Below are 20,707 nucleotides of genomic sequence, written 5' to 3' on the forward strand. Positions count from 1 at the left end.
TAGTTCCCTAGAACTCTGGGTATCTGAGTGACACCTGAGACCCAGAGATAGAGTTCTGAAGCTATGAAGGTCAACATTTCTCCATACAGCAACTGTTAAAGAAGCTGAAAAAAAAAAAAAAAAAAAGATCAGAATACAATTAGAGATATGAATGAGGTGGACTTGGTTAGCACTAATGTATGCCAAAATACAGGGTAAAGGATGATATTGACTGTATTTTGAAGCTTCAGCTTCTATGTGAGACTAAAGAAGTGATGCTTATTTGGTACAAAATTTAAATTTTCTGTAGCATACTACCTAATTTAAGCTGTATGGTCAGTTTATTTAAACAACATAATTACATGGAAACTAGAATGGGGAATGAGGTCCTGTTATTCTGTACAGGTTAGTATAATACTCTGATACATTCCAGAGTATTTGGGGCAGAAAATTAAAAAAAGAAAAGTATTTGCAAAGTCCTACTGAGGGACTAGGGACACGTGGAAATATTGAACTTCCCCCTGAGAAACTCTAGATATTCTCTCAAACACTAGGGAATCCCAATTTAATAATTCAAGCCATCAGCCTTAGGACTTGCACTTATGAAACATACTCCTGCAAAGGAGAAGCTAAGCCTATTTATAGTTATGCCTAAGAGTCACCCCCAGAGAACCTCTTTTTGCTCAGATAGGGCCTCTCTCTCTAAGCTGACTCTGGAATAAATTCACAACCCTTCCCCCTATGTGGGAAATGACTCCCAGTGGTGTAAGTCTCCCTGGCAACATGGGACATGACTCAGAGATGAGCCAGGCCCTGTCATCATGGAATTGAGAATGACTTCTTGACCAAAATGGGCAAAAGTAATGGAACAAAATAAAGTTTTGGTGGATAAGAGATTTCAAATAAAGTTGAGATTTCATTCTGGAGATTATTTTTATGCATTATATAAATATTCATTTTTAGTTTCAAATGTATTAGAATGCATAGAAGGAAATACCTGAAACTGTTGAACTGTAATCCAATGGCCTTGAGTATTAATTGTATAAGTATATAGCTTTTATCATATAAACATTAGATTGTGAAAACCTTGTGACTGACACTCCTTTCATCCACTGTATAGGCAGATGATTAATAAAGTAAAGACACAATAAATAAATAAGCAAATAATAAGATAAATAAGGGCTATGGGATGTTTTGGGCATTCTTTTTTATTTTTTAATTACAAAATTAAATTATAAATTTTAGTAATGAAAGTTTTCTAAAATTGATTGAGGTGATGAATGCACAAGTATATGATGAAACTGTGAACCATTGATTGTTTTCTTTGGATAGATTATATGGCATGTGAATATATCTAAAAAATTGCATTAAAAAGATAAATGATATACTTTGTGAACAAGTCGCCCCACCTAGGATTAATCATCTGTGCATTGCAGTCCTTCCCTTTTTGGTATTCTTCTGGACTACTTATTTTATTCATCTCCCTCATTACCACTATTTAAGTAAAGAAATAAAAAGATAGTGTTCTATTCAATTTTCCATGTAGAGGCAGTTTGAAGTAGCTGCTCTGAACTATATACAATATTAACAAATAATGAACAACAAAAATTTCTAATTTTTTTATCAAAACAATCAAATGCTGACAATTTCATATGATTCAGTCTACTACCATTTTTATCCTAGTTGTAGACTCTTCATACAAAATAGGATACAATATATAGGACTGGATAGGAGAAATTAAACTAATGAACAACTTTTGGCAAGCATGAGAATCAATGTAGTATCTATGAAACAATTTAAATTTTGTGATGAAATGTTCCTACATCACTGATGATTATATTGTATTAACAATGAAATGGCTAAAAAATTGGCTTGAGGTGGATTGTGGGAAGATGACAGAATAAGGAGCTCCAATACTCAGTCCTTCTACCAAAACAACTATTAAATAGGTAAGAACTGCCTGAAACAACTATTTTGAAACTTCAGAGGCCAGAAGAACACTGTACAGCATCCAGGGAGTAATGGGTAGAAGAGGCTGATAAATTATGGCAAAGAACAGTAAATTGCTTTATCCATGTGGTGGCTACTAGTGCCCAGCCCTCACTCTCACACTAGGCCCCTGTGAAGTGCAGCCTCAGGCTAGCTGTTGGTGACAGAAATGACATAAAAATCCTCTTCCCCAAGACCAAGGGGAGGCATGGCTTATCATAGATCATGGCTTTTGATTAGTAAATTCAGTTTCTTGGTGGTCGGCTCTAAGGATAGCTATTGTTTCAACTCACTCTGACAAAAGTGGAAGCAGCCATTGTTTCAGCCATCCCAGATAAGGGTGTTGGTGGTGAAGTCTTAAAGATACTGTGCTTCCTCAGGGCTCAGGAGGCAGTTAGCTGAAAGGCTGTATTTGCTAGGCAGGCCAGGAAAGCTCAGATTGAAAAGCCTTTAGAATAGCTCTTGGCACCCTTCTAGGGGAATCTGAAGCTCATTTGTGCCCTCTTTGTGAGTTCCTGGCCTTGTATTGGCTGGGAAAGACTGACTTGGGAAAGTCCTCTTCAATGTACCCTCCTCACAGAATTTGCCTTCCAGGCAAAACCTGCTTGTGACCAAAAATAAAGGAAGATAAAAACCATAGAGGCAAACAATCTGGGATAAAAGCATACCAGCTTCAAACAGCCAGGAGAGGGAGATCTGTCTCCTGGGAAATGAGGGTACAAACAAACTCCTGTAAGGAGGGAAACTACAAAACAATTAACATGAGAGAACCCAGAACACTGGGCTCCAGAAATACAGAGAAATCCCTGCACACTGCATTCACCTTGGGCAGGCTTTCCTTACAGGATGGGTGAAACTAAAGAAAATCTCTGTCCTATCACCAGCTAGTTACAAAATCAAGGATTAGAGAATAAATGCCAGAGTCAACATTTAAAAATATTAAAATGTACAATGAGCAACAAAAATGTACAAGACAAAAAAAAAAAAAAAAAAAAAAAAAAAAAAAAAAAAAAAAAACAGGAAAAGAGGGCCTATCCAAAGATAGAGGATTAAAATCTGGAAAACACCAATTAAGAAGATGAGAATGTAGACATAATGAACAAAGCCCTTAAAAATGATCTTAATGTTCAAGGAGATGAAGGAAAATACAGAGAAAGAACTAAAAGTTATAGGAAAGCAATGAAAGAGAAATATGAGAGTCTTAGTAAAGGGACAGAAATTTTGAAAGGGAGCAAAACAAGCTAACTGGGGTTGAAGACCATGATAACTGAAATGAAAAATTCCCAGGAGGGTTTCAAGAGAAGATTGGAACTGGCAGAATAAAGAATGAATGAACTTAAGGCAAGACATGCAAAATGTGTCATGCTGAGAAGCAGAAAGAGAAAATAAATATTAAATGTAAAAGTAGTCTAAGAAATCTGTGGGTCACTATCAAGCACACCAATATATGCATTATGCGAGTCTCAGAAGAAGAAAGAGAGAATGAGGTAGAAGGAATACTCAATGAAATAATGACAGAGAACTTCCCAAACTTAACAAAAGAAATGAATATTCACATCTAAGAAGCCGTAGAATACCAAACAGGATAAACATGAGGAAAAATGCACCTGGCCTATAATAAAGACCCAGTAGAATAAAAAGGACAAATAGAGTTTTGAAAGCTGCAAGATTAAAGCAACATGTTATGTACAAAGAAGTCCCAATAAGATCAGATACCAATTCTATAAAAAACCACAAAGGCAAGAAAGCAGTGGGTTGAAATATTAAAATGCAACAGGAAAACAATGGGCAGAGAAGAATTTTATATCTGGTGAAATTTTCTTTCAAAAATAATGAGGGGTTAAGACATTCTCAGATAAACAAAAGCTGAGGGCACTGAATCTGCCCTCCAATCAATGCTAAAGGAGGTTCTTCAGACTGAGAGGAAAGGACACTAGACAGTGGTTCAAAGTGGCATAAAGAAATAAAGACTAGCAGAAAATGGAGCCAATCTTTTTATTGTAAATGCCAGTATTATTGTAGTGAATTGTTTGTTATGTAACTGCACTTCTTACTTCCTACAGGAGCTAAAATGTAAATGCATAAAAAGTAATGATAAATGTATGCTTTTGGACAAAAAATGTACAGAGCCAAAAGTATGAAACAAATACTTGTAACAAGCACAAAAAATGGGGGGACTATGGGAAATAGGAAATTATATATGCATGCTATCAAAGTTAAATTGGTATCAAGCCAAACATGATTGTTATGTATTTATGATGTTCTATTTTAACCCTATGATAACCACATAGAAAACAGAAAATATATCCGGATAGAAATGAGAAGGCACTCAATATAATAGAACAAAAAAAGGAAATAAATATAAAGCTAGACTTTAACATAAGTGAGTAACAAAAAGATATGACTTACAAAGGCTAAATAACAAAGTGGCAGGAGAAAAATACCAGTGTATTGTTATCAGTAGTGACTTTAAAGGTAAATGGAATAAACTTTCCAGTCAAAAGGCAGAGACTGGCAGATTGGTTAAAAACACCACACACCTATATGTTATCTGGAAAAAGACTAAACTGAAACTCAAAGATACAGGTAGTTTGCAGGTGAAGGGATGAGAAACACATACCATGCAAGTAGTAACCAAACGAGAGTTGGGTTGGCTTATGAATACTGGGTGAAATAGACTTTAAGTCAAAAAGAGTTACAGGGACAAAGATGGTCATTATATAATGATAACGGGGCACTTCAACTGAAAGATGTAACAGTTATAAATATATAAACACCTAACAGTGGAGCCAAAGATATATGAAGCAAATACTTGTAGGTTTGAAGGGAGAAACTGACAGTTCTACATTAATAATAGGCAATTTTAATATACCACTACCAATAATGTATAGAACATCTAGTCAGAAGACCAGTAAGTTTGTACTAGACTTGAATGATACTCTAAACTAACTAGACCTAACAGACATTTATTCAACAAAAACAGAATACATATTCTCCTCACATGCACATGGATCATTCTCCAGGATAGCTCATATGTTGGGTCACAAAACAATCCTTAATAAATTCAAAAATACTTAAATCATATAATGCATATTCTCCAACCACAATAAAATGAAGGTAGAAATCAATAACAGAGGGAGAATAAGTGGAAATTAAACAGCATACTTAAACAACCAATAGGTTAAAGAGGAAACCAGAAGAAAATTTAAGAAATATCTTGAGGTGAATGAAAATGAGGTCAACATACCCAAATTTATGGAATGCAGTGAAGCAGTAGAGAATGGGAAATTTATAACTCTAAATGTTTATATTAAGATAGATGACTTCAATTCATGTACCTATCCCCAAATGTGGAAGAAATGGAAAAAGAAGAGCAAACTGAATTCCAAGTAAGCAGATGGAAGGAAATAACAAAGATTACAGCATTAAGAAAATGAAATAGAAAACAATAAAACAATAGAGAGAATCAACAAAACCAAAAGTTGGTTCTTTGAAAAGATCAAGAAAATTGACAAACCTTTAGCTAGAGTAGCAAAGAATAAAAGAGAGAGGATGTAAATGACAAAAATCAGAATCAAAGGGAGGCATTAATATCAACCTCACTGAGATAAAAAGGCTTATAATAGGAGACCATGGCCAACTATATGCCAATAGTTTAGAGAACCTAGAAATAATGGAAAAATTCTTAGAAACACACAATTTACACTGACAAAGGAAGAAACAGAAGATACCAACAAATCAATTACCAAATAAAGATTGACTCAGAATCAAAAACCTCCCAATGAAGAAAAGCCCAGGAAGATATGAGTTCACAGGTGAATTCTACCAAACATTCTATGACTTAACTCAAATTCTCAAACTCTTCCAAAAAACTGAGGAAGGACCACTCCTTTTTCAGTTTGCTAAAGATGCCAGAATGCAATGTACCAGAAATGGTTGGCTTTTAAAAATGAGGATTTATTAAGTTACAAGTTACAATTCTAAGGCTATGAAAATGTCCAAATTAAGGCATCAACAAGAGTATGCCTTCTCTGAAGAAATGCAGCTGGCATCCAGGCTCCTCTGTCAGATAACAAGGCACTTGGCTGATGTCTGCTTGTCCTTTGCTCCAAGATTACATGGCTTTCAGCTTCTGATTCCAGTGACTTTCTTTCTGAACATCTGTGGGATCTCTCTTAGCATCTCTGGGGCATTTCTTTCTCTCTTAGCTCTCTCCAAATGTCTCTGCCATTTATCCTTTCATAAAGGACTCCAGTAAAGGATTAAGACCTACCTTGAATGGGATGGGTTGCATCTCAATTGAAACAACCTAATCAAAAAGTCTCACCCAAAATAGGCCTGCCCCCACAGGGATGAATTAAAGGAACATGACATTTTCCTGGGGTACATAACAGTGTCAAACAAGCACAACTCCCTAATTCATTCCATTAGGCCAACATCACATTTATAGCAAAGTCAGGTAAAGATACCACAAGAAAATAAAACTACAGAACTGTAACTTTCGTGACTATGCATGGAAAAATTCTCAGCAAAATACTAACAAAATGAATCCCACAGCATATTAAAGGAATTGTACACCATGATCAAGGGGGATCTATCCCTGGTATTCAAGGCTGGTTCAACATCAGAAAATCAAATAATTAAATACACCACATTAACAGAAAGCAATCTCATATTCTCAGAATCTAGAATATAGGTTACAAGTGGTTAGGGTAGGGTTAGGGAATGGGAAATTAAGGCTTAAAATGTACAAGGTTCCTATTTGGGATCATGGAAATGTTAGGTAATGGATGGTCATGATGGTAGCATAAAAGTGAATGTAATTATCAGCACTGAAATATATATCTGAATATGTTTAAATGGGGAAATTTTAGATTGTATATATGGTGATAGAATAAAATATTTTAAAAATCCATGGAACTACACTACACAGTGAGCCCTAAGTTGAACCAGGAACTTTAATTAATAGTGCAGCTATAAAAAATGTGCTATCATAAATTATATCAAACCTTCAACACCAATGCAAGATATTGGTGGTGGGATGGTGTATGGGACTCCTGTATTTTTTGGAGGATATTTCTGTAAACCCACAACTTCTCAAATTAAAAATATTAAAATAATTAAGAAAAAAAGGGAAAAATGGAATGATGCTTTTTACACTGTAAGTTGTATACATGATGTGTTATTCTGCTTTAGTTTCTTAAATTTTATTTCATTGATATTGTTCACATACCATTCAATTTTCCAAAGATCCAAAGTGCACAATCAATTGCCCACAGTACCATCCTATGGCTGTGTATCCATCACCACAATTATTTCTTTTTCAAATTTTAGGACGTTTTCATTACTCAGAAAAGAAATAAAGATTAAAAAAAAAAAAGAAGAAGGCTCAAATCCTCCCGTACCACTTACGCCCTTCCCAATTATTAACTCATGGTGTTGGTATAGTACATTAGTTCCTGTTGATGAAAGAATGTTAAAATATTATTAACTGTAGTACATGGTTTGCAATAGGTCTATTTTTCCCTACATACACCTCTATTAACTTCTAGTTTTGTGTCATACATGTGTTCTAGTTCATGAAAGAGATTTCTAATATTTGTACAGTTAATCATGGACATTGTCCACCATAAGATTCACTGCTTTATACATTCCCATCTTTTAACTTCCAACTTTCCTTCTGGTAACATACATGACTCTAAGCTTCCCCTTTCCAAACAGACACACACCATTCAGTGCTGTTATTCTCACAATAACATGCTACCACCATCTCTGTCCATTTCCAAACACTTTTGTTTAACCTAGTTGGACATTCTGCTCATAATAAGCAACTGCTCCTCATTCTTTAGCCTTGTTCTATATCCCAGTAATTTATGTTCATGCCTTTGAGTGTACATATTATAATTAGTTCATATCACTGAGACCACGCAATATTTGTCCTTATGTGTCTGACTTATTTCACTCAATATAGTGCCCTCAAGGTTTCTTCATTAACCCTTTTTTAAGACGGTTTTGTTCACCCCCCATACTTTCCATCCTAAGTAAACAATTGCTGTTTCCCTACATAGTCACATATTTATGTATTCACAACCATCACCACTATCCATATAAGGAAATCTCCAATTCTTCCACAAAGAAGGAGGAAGAGTCAAAGAAGGTAGAGAGAAAAAAGAGAGAGAAAAAGAAAGAAAACAAAACATGACAGCTAAAAAGCAATGAAAGGAAAGATAGAATTAAACTAAAGTAGGATAAAAGAGGCAGACAACATCATCAATGCCGAAAGTCCCTTACCCTTCCCTTATGTCCCCCTCTTACAGGCATTTGGCTTTGGTATATAGCCTTTGTTGTATTAAAGGAAGCATAATATAATGTTTCTGTTAACTATAGTCTCTTGTTTGCATTGATTGTATTTTTCCCAAATACCACCCTATTTTTAACACCTTGCAAGGTTGACATTCATTTGTTCTACCTCATGTAAAAACATATTTGCACATTTTATCACAATTGTTGAGCTCTTCAGGTTTCACTGAATTATATAGTCCCAGTCTTTATCTTTACTCTTTCTTTCTGATGTCCCACATGCTCCTAACATTCCTCTTTCAACCATACTCATAGTTATCTTTGTTCAGTGTAATTACATTGCTGTGCTACCATTACCAAAAATTGTGTTCCAAACCTCTCACTCCTGCATTTTCCAATTGGTCTGTAGTATTCCCTTTAGTATTTCCTGTACAGCAGGTATCTTTTTCACAAACTCTCTCATTGCCTGTTTGTCAGAGAATATTTTAAACTCTTCCTTATATTTGAAGGACAGTTTTGCCAGATATAGGATTCGTGGGTGGTGGTTTTTCTCTTTCAGTATATTAAATATATCACCCCACTTCTTTCTGGCCTACATGGTTCCTACTGAGAAATTTGCATATAGTCTTATCAAGCTTCCTTTGTATGTGATGAATTGCTTTTCTCTTACTGCTTTCAGGATTCTCTCTTTATCTTTGACATTTGATAATCTGATTATTTAGCATCTTGGTGTAGGTCTATTCAGAACTATTTTGTTTGGGGTATGCTGTGCTTCTTGGATCTGTAATTTTATGTGTTTCATAAGAGATGGGAATTTTTCATTGTTCATTTCCTCTATTATTGTTTCAGCCCCTTTTCCCTTCTCTTCTCCTTCTGGGACACCAATGACACATACATTCATGTACTTCATGTTGTCATTCAATTCTGATATGTTGCTCATATTTTTCTGCTCTTTTCCCTATCTGTTCCTTTGTGTGTAGGCTTTCAGGTATCTTGTTCTCCAGTTCCTGAATGTTTTCTTCTGCCTGTTGATATCTGCTGTTGTATGTCTCCTTTGTGTTTTTCATCTCTTGTGTTGTGTGTTTCATTTCCATAGGTTTTGCCAGTTTTGTTTTTTTTTTTTTGCAAACTTTCAAGTTCTTCCTTATGTACACCCAATATTTTCTTTTTGTCCTTTATCTCTTTTGCCATATGTTCCCTAAACTTGTCGAATTGATTTAGCATTAGCTGTTTCAATTCCTGTATCTCAGTGGAAGTGCAAGTTTGTTCCTTTGATTGGGCCATATCTTCATTTTCCCTGGTGTGATTTCTACTTTTCTGTTATCTAGGCATCTGGTTTCCTTGATTACCCCAAGCAGATTTTCCCAGACCAGACTGGGCTCCAGTCTCAGGAAAGGGCTATGTTCAGTGTCAGGTTTCCCCAAGGATGTGTCTTAGAAGCTTGAAAGACTTTCCTGTGAGGTCTGTAGCCACTGTGTTTTTCCTAACCTGCCCTTCAGTTGGCATCTGTCAGCCTGTTGCTCTCCACTGGTGTAAAGAGGCATGGTCCCCTTATTTCTCTGCTTAAGTTATTTCTGTTTTGAATTTGTTCCTCCAGTCCCTGGGGTCTGAGTTCTGTAGGGAAGGTGGACTGGTGCTTGAGCTGGGCCCCACCTCCCTCCCCTTAGGGAAGATACACCCCCTAAGGAGTTATCATCTGCATTTGAATAGCTTATTTGTCTTTCTGGCTCTGTTATCTCCACCTCTGTTTGGGTCAGAGTACTGCCAACTGAAAATGGCTGAGGCTTTCTCCACTGAGCCCTTCAGATTGAGACAGAGAAAAAGGGAAAGAAAGCCCCATTTTAGAGCCAGTCCACAGCCCCCAGTTTTACTCATTGGCCAGAGGTAACACCTGGTCTTCTGGGCTTCCCCTCCTGGAACTGATGAGTCCTCTGGTTCTTTGAGGTCAGTCATCACTAAAAGCCTCTGTCTGCTTGTTAGAGGTTTTTAGCTTGTATTCAACTGTCCACATTGGTTAATTAAATCCCCACTTGAACTTGGGCTGAGTTATATTTGCTTGCTCAGAGAGTGCTGCTTTCAGTACAGTGAGGTTTTGCAGCTCAGCCTGCTGTGGGCTTAGGGGGCTCCCAGTATGGGTCCACAGATTTACTTACAGATTTTGTGCTGCAGTCTCAAGCCAGGTTGGTGTATGATGTGTGGACAGACATGGTTGTCCCCCAGCAGTTATTCCAAATCATTTATTGGCTGTTCCTGGTTGTTTATTAGTTGTTCCAGGGGGCTAATGAAATTCCACTCCTCTCTATGCCACCATCTTAAGTCCTAGTCTTCTTTATTTTAATTCATTTTACTCACAATTCTTAAATGAATTTCTATAAGCAGGATAGACATTGATGAGCAGTGACAAATGGTTCAATGTGTTTACCATGATTGGGCTAAAAACATGCCCTTTCTGTTCCCCATTTTTCTAATGTTCACTACTGAAACACAGAGAATATTTCCATTATAGGTGGAATGTCTAGGATAAAAGTTTACCTCTGAATTATGGATTATTATTTTCCCCTTATAGAACATGATGTAGTAACTAGGTGAGAGCAGCATCTAGATGTTTTAATAAATACATCCCAAAAGGTAGCATCCTTGAAGTAGACTGCCCCTGAATATGCCATATGTATATTTGTAATGCCAATATTATTTATTACTAGATTGCATAGATTTGTCACTTAAGGTATTTCTATGCTATTTCCCAAAATATCATAGTAATTATAATAAATCTACATGTAAATTTATATGCAAGTCTACATTTCCTTTTATTTATTCTATTATTTACCACATATGACTGTATTTACCTAAGGAATTTCTCACTCTAATATTATTTAATCATCCATATTCCTGCGAGTATTCAATGATCTAAAATGAGGATCACCATTTTCCCACTATGTATTTTAACACAAAACTTTAGTAATAACTGCAAATACTATATTTTATCTACTTCACTATATTCCCTGTCTTTTGTTATATCATCCAGAGAAATTATTTAAAATTGAATTAAATCCAAAACGATGTACATATGTTTGTCTATATATCAAACAGATGAATATAAAGTCACGAGAGTGTTGAATTTTACTAATATTGGATTTGGGAAACTTGTATTGTGAGAATTAGATTGGGGGCAATTTAAAGAGACAAAAATTTATTATTTTCAAACACTTGTTTTTATCATGAATGGGTTTTGATTATTATCAAATGCCTTTTCTGTATCAATTGAAATAATCACCAGGTGTTTTCTCTTCATTCTGTTACAAACAGAATTAAATTAACACAGGATTTTCCTGGTTTATTGAGTCATAATACTATAACAGTAATATTCATATTTTTCTTGACACAAACACAAAAATTGTAGTAATCGTACCCACTGAAAAGGTTTGCAACCTTAGGATGTCTTTGTTATTTTCACACATTGATCTCTAATTGATGCCCAAGTGGAAATATACAGGAAGCTGATGAAACTGCCAAAATAATGGAGAAGCAAGGTGCTCAATGCTTCCAGTGACAAAATGAAGATACATGGAGTCAAAGAATTAAGATATCTCCACACCAATAATGTAAATTAAAGAACTAAGAAAAAAATCCTCTAAAACATGAGATTCTTCTATATATCACAAGTGATTACAGAATTATAATTCTCAATATAACATTAAGATTTTAAATTGTTTATAGTGCTTATTTGGAGAAATTTAGCACATATATCATTCTAACAAATATCTGCCAGCAGATTGTGAAATTTGGATACGAGAAACAAATTAATGGTAATGCATTTCATATTTGTGTTCCCTCTGTAATGGCTTGATTATTTTCCCATAAAGAATTTATTATTTCTACCCAACAGACATTGATCAGACTTTTTATATACATTGCTGAAAGTAATATTAACAATGATTTTCAATAATAAACTTAACAGCTATTATTTATCTCAGTGTCTAAGTGACAGACCTAATTACCCATTTAAAAATAACAAAAAAAAATGGAAAGATAGGACCCAATATTTTCTGCAGACAAAAGTTAGGATTAACAGCCAGTGGCAAATGAAAGCAGAAAAAAGTTTTAACAAAAAAAGGTATAAGATCAGCAGACTAGAAGTGCACTAAAGTCATGACCACCGTGTTTTTTTACAGAAAAGCAATATGCATCAGAGACAGTTTGCAGTATAGAAAACAGTAACTTAGGTATTAAATTCTTGCTAAGGGGATCTGTTAATAATCATAATTAAAAGACTGAAACTGAAAATGCTTTATAAATTATTTGGTTCTTGATACTGATTGTATTTTTAAGGGAAGATAGAAAGACGGGGAAAATACTCACTGACTAAGTGAAGTTATATCAGATATTTTTCTTGGGAATTTTTGAGAGAAATAAACATTTGTAAATTAGTTTACTTTTATTAGGAAATTTGCCCAATGAAATATGAAATTTGAATATAAAATAATGAGAAAAGAGTTATTAGTTGTGACTCTATAATTATAATTATGTTTGTGTTTAGAATCTGTAATAACAAAATGATTATTCTTAAATGACAATAACATTCCAAAATACATGTCCTTTGTATTTTCCATCAGGTACATTTACTTTTGTATCCAACAAATGAGATTGCCCTTGACTCAATAAAATATTCCTTCTTCTCTCCTTCTCCCTCTCCTTCTTCTTCCAGCAATGCTATTGATAGTGTATATCACATATTGATTTCCAAAATGGAATCTCAACCTTCCACACAAAGACCTGGAAATTTATCTCTGTGAATTTATCACCTCAATTTCATGGAATTTTTCTTTCACATTTAAGCAGATAACTTAGAAAAATCATGCACTGGTTTTCTCTTCCATAGCATAAAGTTTTTATTATAGCATATACTATATTCAATAGTATTATATGTTATTTTTAAATTATTCTTGCTAAGATATTTTTAATTAGTGCTCTAATAGCCTCTACCAATTCCTAACCTTATTTTCCCCCTAGAAATTAAGTAATTTATCCCACACCGTTCAGTTAGTGGCAGAATCATGTAACAGCTCAGATTTTTGTTTTCATTTTATTTTTTAATCAACTTTAAATTCAGTTTTCATGCAAAAATGCAAGCCACAAAAGTGTACAATTTTTATAAGTGCATATACTCAGTAATTACCAACCCAATCAAACCTAGAACATACCCATCTACAATAAATGTTACTCCATGCCACAACCTAGTCAATATCACCAGGTCCCTGGCCCCAGGCAACCACTGATTTATTCAGTCAAATATAGCTGGAATCATATAAATCATATAACATATACTCCTTATGTCTTGCTTCTTTCACTTGGCATAATATTTTACATTTTAATTCATCTTATTGGGTAGTTCACAGATGTGTAAAATTTTATTGCTAAGGAGCATTCCCTTGTATAGCTATCCCACAATTTGTTCCCCTTTTAGACCTTTCTGAATAAAGGTTCAATTAGTATTTGTCTGAAAGTCTTTTTGTGACCGTATGTTTTTATTTCTCCTCAGTAAATGTCTGAGTAGAGTGACTGAAAATAAGTGTATGTTTATCTTTACAAGAATCTGCCAAACCATTTTCTAAATTTATACCATTTTGCATCTCCTTAGCAATGTATGAAAAGAATCATCATTCCACATCCTTATCAACATAGGTATTGTCAGATTTTAAAATTTTATAACATAGGTATTGTCAGATTTTAAAAGTTTGCTTACTTAGTGGTAAAAGATTTTAGTTTTACTTTACAATTCCCCGATAATTACTGATGCTGATATCTTTTCTTGTGCTTATCGTTCATTTGAATGTCTTTCTTGGAAAAAAGTTTATTAGATTTTTTATTATGTCTGACATGTAATAGTTTTCATATATTCTGGATATAAGTCCCTGCCAAATATCAGTAGGGTGAATATGCTCCTATATATACTACTATTTTCTAATACTCTTTCACTTCATTTTTCAGATACTTTTTGATAGTAAGTAAAATTTTTAATAAAACACATTGGTATTCTCTCAGGACACATTAAGTGTCTCATTATATCTAATAATTGCTTTGTATATTCCTCAAGATCCTATATAAACAAGAATATGACTTGTGAATAAAGGCAGTTTTAATTATTCTTTTTTAAACTGTTAATTAGAATAAAATGGAAAAAATCAGTCTTTCATTTTTATACATCCTATTAGAGACAGGCTTTTCATAAATTCCTTTAACAAAATGAAGATGTTCCCTTTTATTCCTAGCTTGCTGAGAATTATGCATGGATATTCATTTTTTTAAAATGCTTTTTCTGCATCAATTGATATTATCCTATGTTTTTATTTTCCATTCTCCTGTAAACCTGGTAAATGACTTCAATTGATATTTGTATATTAACTTGATCTTGCAATCTTGCAATAAACCCCACTTGGTTGTGGTGTACTATTCTTTTCCTAGATTGCTGAATTTTATTAGCTAATATTATGTTAAGGATTGTGTGCATATGTTCTTATAATCATGAAGATTATTGGTGTATAGTTTCCTTTCCTTGTCATTTTTTTATTTTTCTGACTTTTGTATCAGGAATATATTGGCCTCACAGAATGAGTTGAGAAATGTTCCTTCCTCCTCTATTTTATGAAAGAATTTATGTAAGATTGGTATAATTTCTTCTATAAATGATTAAATTCATTAGTAAAGCCATGAAGAATTGGATTTTTCTTAGTGGAGAATTTCTAATTATGAATTATTTAGTTATGAATTGCTTTTAGATTTAGAACTACCCAGGTTTTTCTTTTTCTTCCTTAGCCAGTTTTTTTTAAATTTGTGCCTTTTGAGGAAGTAGCTCATTTCATCTAAGTTGTCGAACTTAATTGGCAAAAAGATGTTTTCAATATTTCCCTGTCATCCTGTGAATGTCTGTAGGATTTGTGTGATGTGGCAATAGTGATTTTTTATCTTCTCTATTTTTCTTGATCAGTCTAGCTACAAATTTATCAATTGTACTCCTGTTTCAGCAAGCCAGTTTTGGTTTCATCAATCTTCTCTATTAATTTTCCAGTTTTTCTTTTCTTTTGTTGAATTCTGATATCTTTATTATTTCTTTACTTTCCATTCTTAGTGATTTTGTTTCTCTAAATTTTGAGGTGCAAACTCATATAATTGAATATGACTTTTCTTCATCTCTATCACAAGCATTTAATTAAGTAAAATTACATCTAAGTACTGAGTTATCTGCATCCCACAAATTTTGACACATTTTGCATTCATTTTAATTTATTTCAAATTATTTTCCAATTTATCTAGTGATATTTTCCATGACCCATGAGTTATTTGCAAGTGTCTTCTTCAATTTCCAAATATTTTTTTGATTTCCAAGCATATTTATTTTACTAAATTTTAACTTAACTTCTTTATGTTCAGATAACATACTCTTTGTGATTTCAATGCATATTTAAATGTACCAACAATTTTATCATGGTCCCCCATAAAGCTAATCTACCATTTCAACTTGAATAGAATGTGTATTATGTTATTGGGGTTGGACTATTTCATAAATCTGATTTATTTGAAGTTGATAATGTTGTTTAATTCTTCTTTACCCTTACTGATATTTATATATACATCTATTAAATTATATTATACCCCAATACATGGTACAATTCTTCCATGTGCACTTCCATGTGTATTTTTCTATTTGATGGAGTATACAATAAATGTCAGAAGGTCAAGCTGGTTAATAGTGTTGTTCAAGTCTTCTATGTACTTACTGATTGTCAATATATATATCTTAGTTATTGAGAAAGGAGTGCTAAAATCGTCAGCTATTACTGGATTTTTCTATTTCTTCTAGTTCTATCATTCTTTTTTTCTTCTTTTCTCTTTTTTTTTTTTTTTTTTTTTTTGCTTCATGTATTTATTTTGACCTCTCTTTTTAGGTGATTACATATATTTTGAGATTATTATGTCTTCTTCTTCTTTTTTTTTTTTTTTTTTTTGCTTTGTAAACAGTAGAGTTTTATACAAATTTAAATGTAAAGTCAGGCACCTCTAAAGCTATCATTCCAATAAAGACACTCAGTGAATTAAACAAAACATCTTTTAAACATTTGTAACAATATATAAATACATTCACAAAACAATCTGTTGATAAAAGACTCCAACAAAATTTATAGTACCTACAACAGAATTTACAGATCCTACAAGAATGTGTAGATTGGCTTAGTTTGCAATGACATATATTGCTTTAAGATGTACATTAATACAAATGCATGATTTACAATATCCCCATAATAGAAAAAAAATAAGATTCCTAAAATAAATCTTTCAGGCATTTATTAAACCAAGTATTTAAATTATTATTCCTACGACAACATAAGAATAATCCTCTTTTAGTGGTAAAAGATACAGCTCATTAGGCCAAGAACCAGTGAAGAGCATCCAAGGAGTTCCAAAGTACAATCTGGCTATCCTTTCCCTAAAATGAATAGAAAAGCAGCAATCTCTAGGTATCCCTTAGGCATAAAGTATGAAGAGTCTGCTTATATTGACTAGAACTTAAGCACATGAACTTTTGCAAACAAAAAATAAACAAAATTTTAGAATGTAATTAATGTCACTGGCCAGAATTGGGTTTTGACTTTCTTGTGTACATCTAGGATAAGATGTTTTGCCATGAAGTACATAGTCAGTTGTAAAATTAACAATTATTTCTAAGTTAAACCAAAGGGCATACTCTCACCATGGAAAGAAAACTTTCTTCTGAAAATAATCTACAGAAATAATAAGTAAACTCATAGCTTTTAGATAGACTAAGCATCTTCTACAAATAACTAGAGATCAAAATGCATTACCCATGTGAACACATGTAAATGCCTTCATTAATTTGTGACATATAGAGATTACAAGACTATGTACCTACTTAAATACATCATGAAATAAATTATAACAATGTCTCTAGTGTTACCATACCTCCAAGCTACAAAGAAAAAACAAAGACTATGAAAAAAACTATTTTTTTCCTTTTTCTTTAAATAAATGTTTTAAATGGATAAACAAACTCAACCCTTCTCTTTGCAACATGTACTAAGCTCTAAATGGTTCAGAGTTAAGAATCTCTTTGGTTGTTCCCCAATGTAATAGAACACATAAGCTTTGTCCCTTTTCAGGAAGTGTGATCATTTTCCAAGTTTTGTCTAAAAAACTGCTTTCCAAGGTAAGAGGTGGCCATGCTGGTTAAGTTCTCTCTGCTGCCCATTTTACACCTGATGCAGCCATACAGGTTGGTACTTCGGAGCATCATGCCCATGATAACCACCACCAACCATTTTACTCTGAAGGAGAAGACAGCACAGAAGGCAAAGATCACCCACAGCCCTGTACAGGTAATGAGTCCTAACCAAAAGATTCTTGATTCAGCCTCTGACACAGCTCTGTTCTCTTGAGGGAATGCCTTCCTGGACTCAAACACTGAATGGCTCTTGCCAATTTCATTGATATGATTCCACCAACACAGTCCAACCATTAGTCTACCTGTGGCATTCTTCACTGCCCAAAAGTCACATGACAACAAGATAATTGTCACCACACAGGCAATAAAGCTGCTGCTGAACAATCCACAGAGAAGATGGACTACAACTGCACTGACTTGAAAGAATAAATGGAAAAATGATGCCACTGGGTGACTGACTTTGGATTTTTTGGCCTATTTGTAGTCTCCTCTTCAGCATCAAACAGTGAAACATCTTCAGTGTCATCACTGCTGCCCTGCAGCAATATCTGTCATGTCTTCTTGATCAGCTGATCCCTTCATTATAATGTAATGTGTCTCTGTAACCCTGGTAATCTTTTTCTCTGAAGGCTAGCTTTTTTTTTTTTTTTTTTTTTTTGCTATTAATAAAATCAATTCAGTTTGGATTAGTGTTAGCATGGTGTATTTTTTTTCCATTATTTTGTTTTTAACTTTTTTCCTTGATAGTCTAGGTGGGTTTTTGGTCTTCGTTCTTTCTTGGTAAGCATCTGATAAACTCTCACTTTTAATATATTACCAACATGGCTTTATTTAACTGTAACATCTTAGTAATTGTTTTCTATTTTCTTCCAAAGAACATACAGGCAAAGAGTTCCCACCAAGAAATGAAATGAAATTTTGCAAATTGCCCAATCATGATATTGGAAAATCATATTTTTTTTTAGTGTCTACATCTTGGACATTACTTGGATATCTAGTTTTCTATACTTAGAAATATCCAACACCTACCAAGCCCTAAAAAGGAACCATATTCTAGGATATGGGAAAGGTGTTCTAGAGTCTTATCTAGTGTTTCAATTTTCTAAAGCTTCTGAAATGCAATATACTAAAAACAGGTTGTCTTTTACAAAGGAGGTTTATTAGCTTACAATTTTACAATTCCAAGGCCAGGAAAATGTTCAAATTATGGCATCAGCAAGAGAATACCTTCTCTGAAGAAAACTTGCTAATATCTGGGACACCTCTGTCACATGGGAAGGCACATGTCCAGCATCTGCTGGTCCTTCTCTCCTGGGATTTGCTGCCTTCAGGCTCTGGCATCAATGGCACCTTCAGCTTCTATGGGCTTTTTTCTCTCTCTTATCCTCTCGTAAAGGACCCCAGTGAAAGGATTAAGACCCACCTTGAATGGGCCAGTTCACACCACAATTGAACAGAAAGGTACCACCAACAGTAGGTCTGCACCCACAGAGATGGATTAAAAGAACATGGCCTTTTCTGGGGTACATAACACCAGTCTTCCTCTAGGCAAAACTTGGATAAATTGTTTTTTTTCCAAAACAAGGAATAAAATAGATTTCATGAAATTATCGCTAACTATACATGAAAGACAAAAGTACTTGAGTAATTTTATTGTAACCCACAATAGGGTCATTGGGAGATACTTATATACCTATGACTTTCCACTTGTCATTTGACAAATGATTCAGTTGAAAGGTCTCTTTGTCCTCAAAGTTTTAAGAAATTTAAGATCTCTGAAAAAGCTTTTGAATCCTTACTTTTCTCCATTTAGGTGAACAGTACATAAAGAGCATATTTTCCTCATATATATAAACTTATTTTACAATAATTTTATCAGCATATTTCTCAATAAATGCATAATCCTTAATGTATTTATAAAGTGTTATTCCAATTAAAAAGTAAACAGGCATACTTCCACAAGCCTTAGAAAAATAAAATTTGAAATTATTTAAACAATGGAAAAAAGATTATATTAGATAAGCTTATAGCCAAAGGTTAATCACAGTTAAGTTTTAGTATATATCTTTATAGTCTCTTCTATTTCTGTCATTCCATTGCTCTCCAACACAACAACACAACCACAAACACACATGCACACACCATGGAAACATTATCTCTCAAAGAGAATAGGTAATGTAGCTAATAAGCAAGATAAAAGCACAGTTGCTATAATGTTTCTATGTAACCTACACAACGTTGATTGTTTGCACAATTTAACTTTTCATATTTTGTATCCAAGCAAGCACCTGAGAAATGTTTACAGAAATCACAAATATTAATGACTTTTTGGCCATTCTAATTCTTCATTGATAACTCAGCTTCTTTTTACCAGCTCCCTCTTTCATCTCTCATTCAATGGGCATCCAAATCTTTGATTTCTTCTCAAACTTCTTTCTGAAATTCCAATTTCTTTAGTATAATACCAACAATATCCTCATTTCCAAATACAATAATGTTTTCTCAGACCTTATGTTGACTAGATTTCTCAATATTTTCCATTGGTGAGTGTCCCCTCCATGAACTACACTTGGCCTCCATGTTAATACTGTCCTGATTCTCCATTTTTTCCTTCTTTCTCCTTCTCAGTTTCCTTTGCTAAATCTCTTTGTCTACCATTTTTCTTTTCTCTGCCTCTGAGTGATTTCATTCATACACCTAGTTTTTAATACACAGTTGTTGGAAGTGCTGTAAGTTCAAATAGGAGAGGATGAGACATCCCACAGGTTTGTAACAGAAGGATGCAGCAACCATTCCTAGGGATGGAGAGTAAAAGGAAAAGGTGATGTTACCAGATCCCAGGATCCTAAACTTTATGATAGGAATTGGAACCATGTGTGAAGGGGATGAGAGGGAGAAGTTGGAACTATAGATAATATAATCTATGATCTGAAAAATAATGAAGAAAAGAAATATCCTGCCTTCTTTACCCTCCAGGCTCTTTCCAGTGTTTCCCACTGAACAACAGAGCTAGTGAGTAAGATCATCTCAGGCATGACACAATGCAGGGTTCAGTCCTTTGCAATACAGAGACCATTCCTAGGGATGGAGAGTATATGGCATGGTTTTATAGGCTTTTGGTCTTTCCATGGGTGGTTGTCTTTGTTTGGACTGCTCTTCCCCCTCCTGTTGTGACTCTATTATTCTTTCTTTCCCGCTATATAC

The 20,707-nt window shown here is 34.0% G+C and overlaps 1 pseudogene; it reads right to left on the reverse strand.

The window, feature by feature from the left end:
• Positions 1-17,437: 17,437 nt before the first annotated feature.
• On the reverse strand, positions 17,438-18,347 carry LOC119530414 (annotated as a pseudogene).
• Positions 18,348-20,707: the final 2,360 nt, after the last annotated feature.

This window comes from Choloepus didactylus, chromosome 3 (genome assembly GCF_015220235.1).
Source record: "Choloepus didactylus isolate mChoDid1 chromosome 3, mChoDid1.pri, whole genome shotgun sequence".
Taxonomy (NCBI): domain Eukaryota; kingdom Metazoa; phylum Chordata; class Mammalia; order Pilosa; family Megalonychidae; genus Choloepus; species Choloepus didactylus.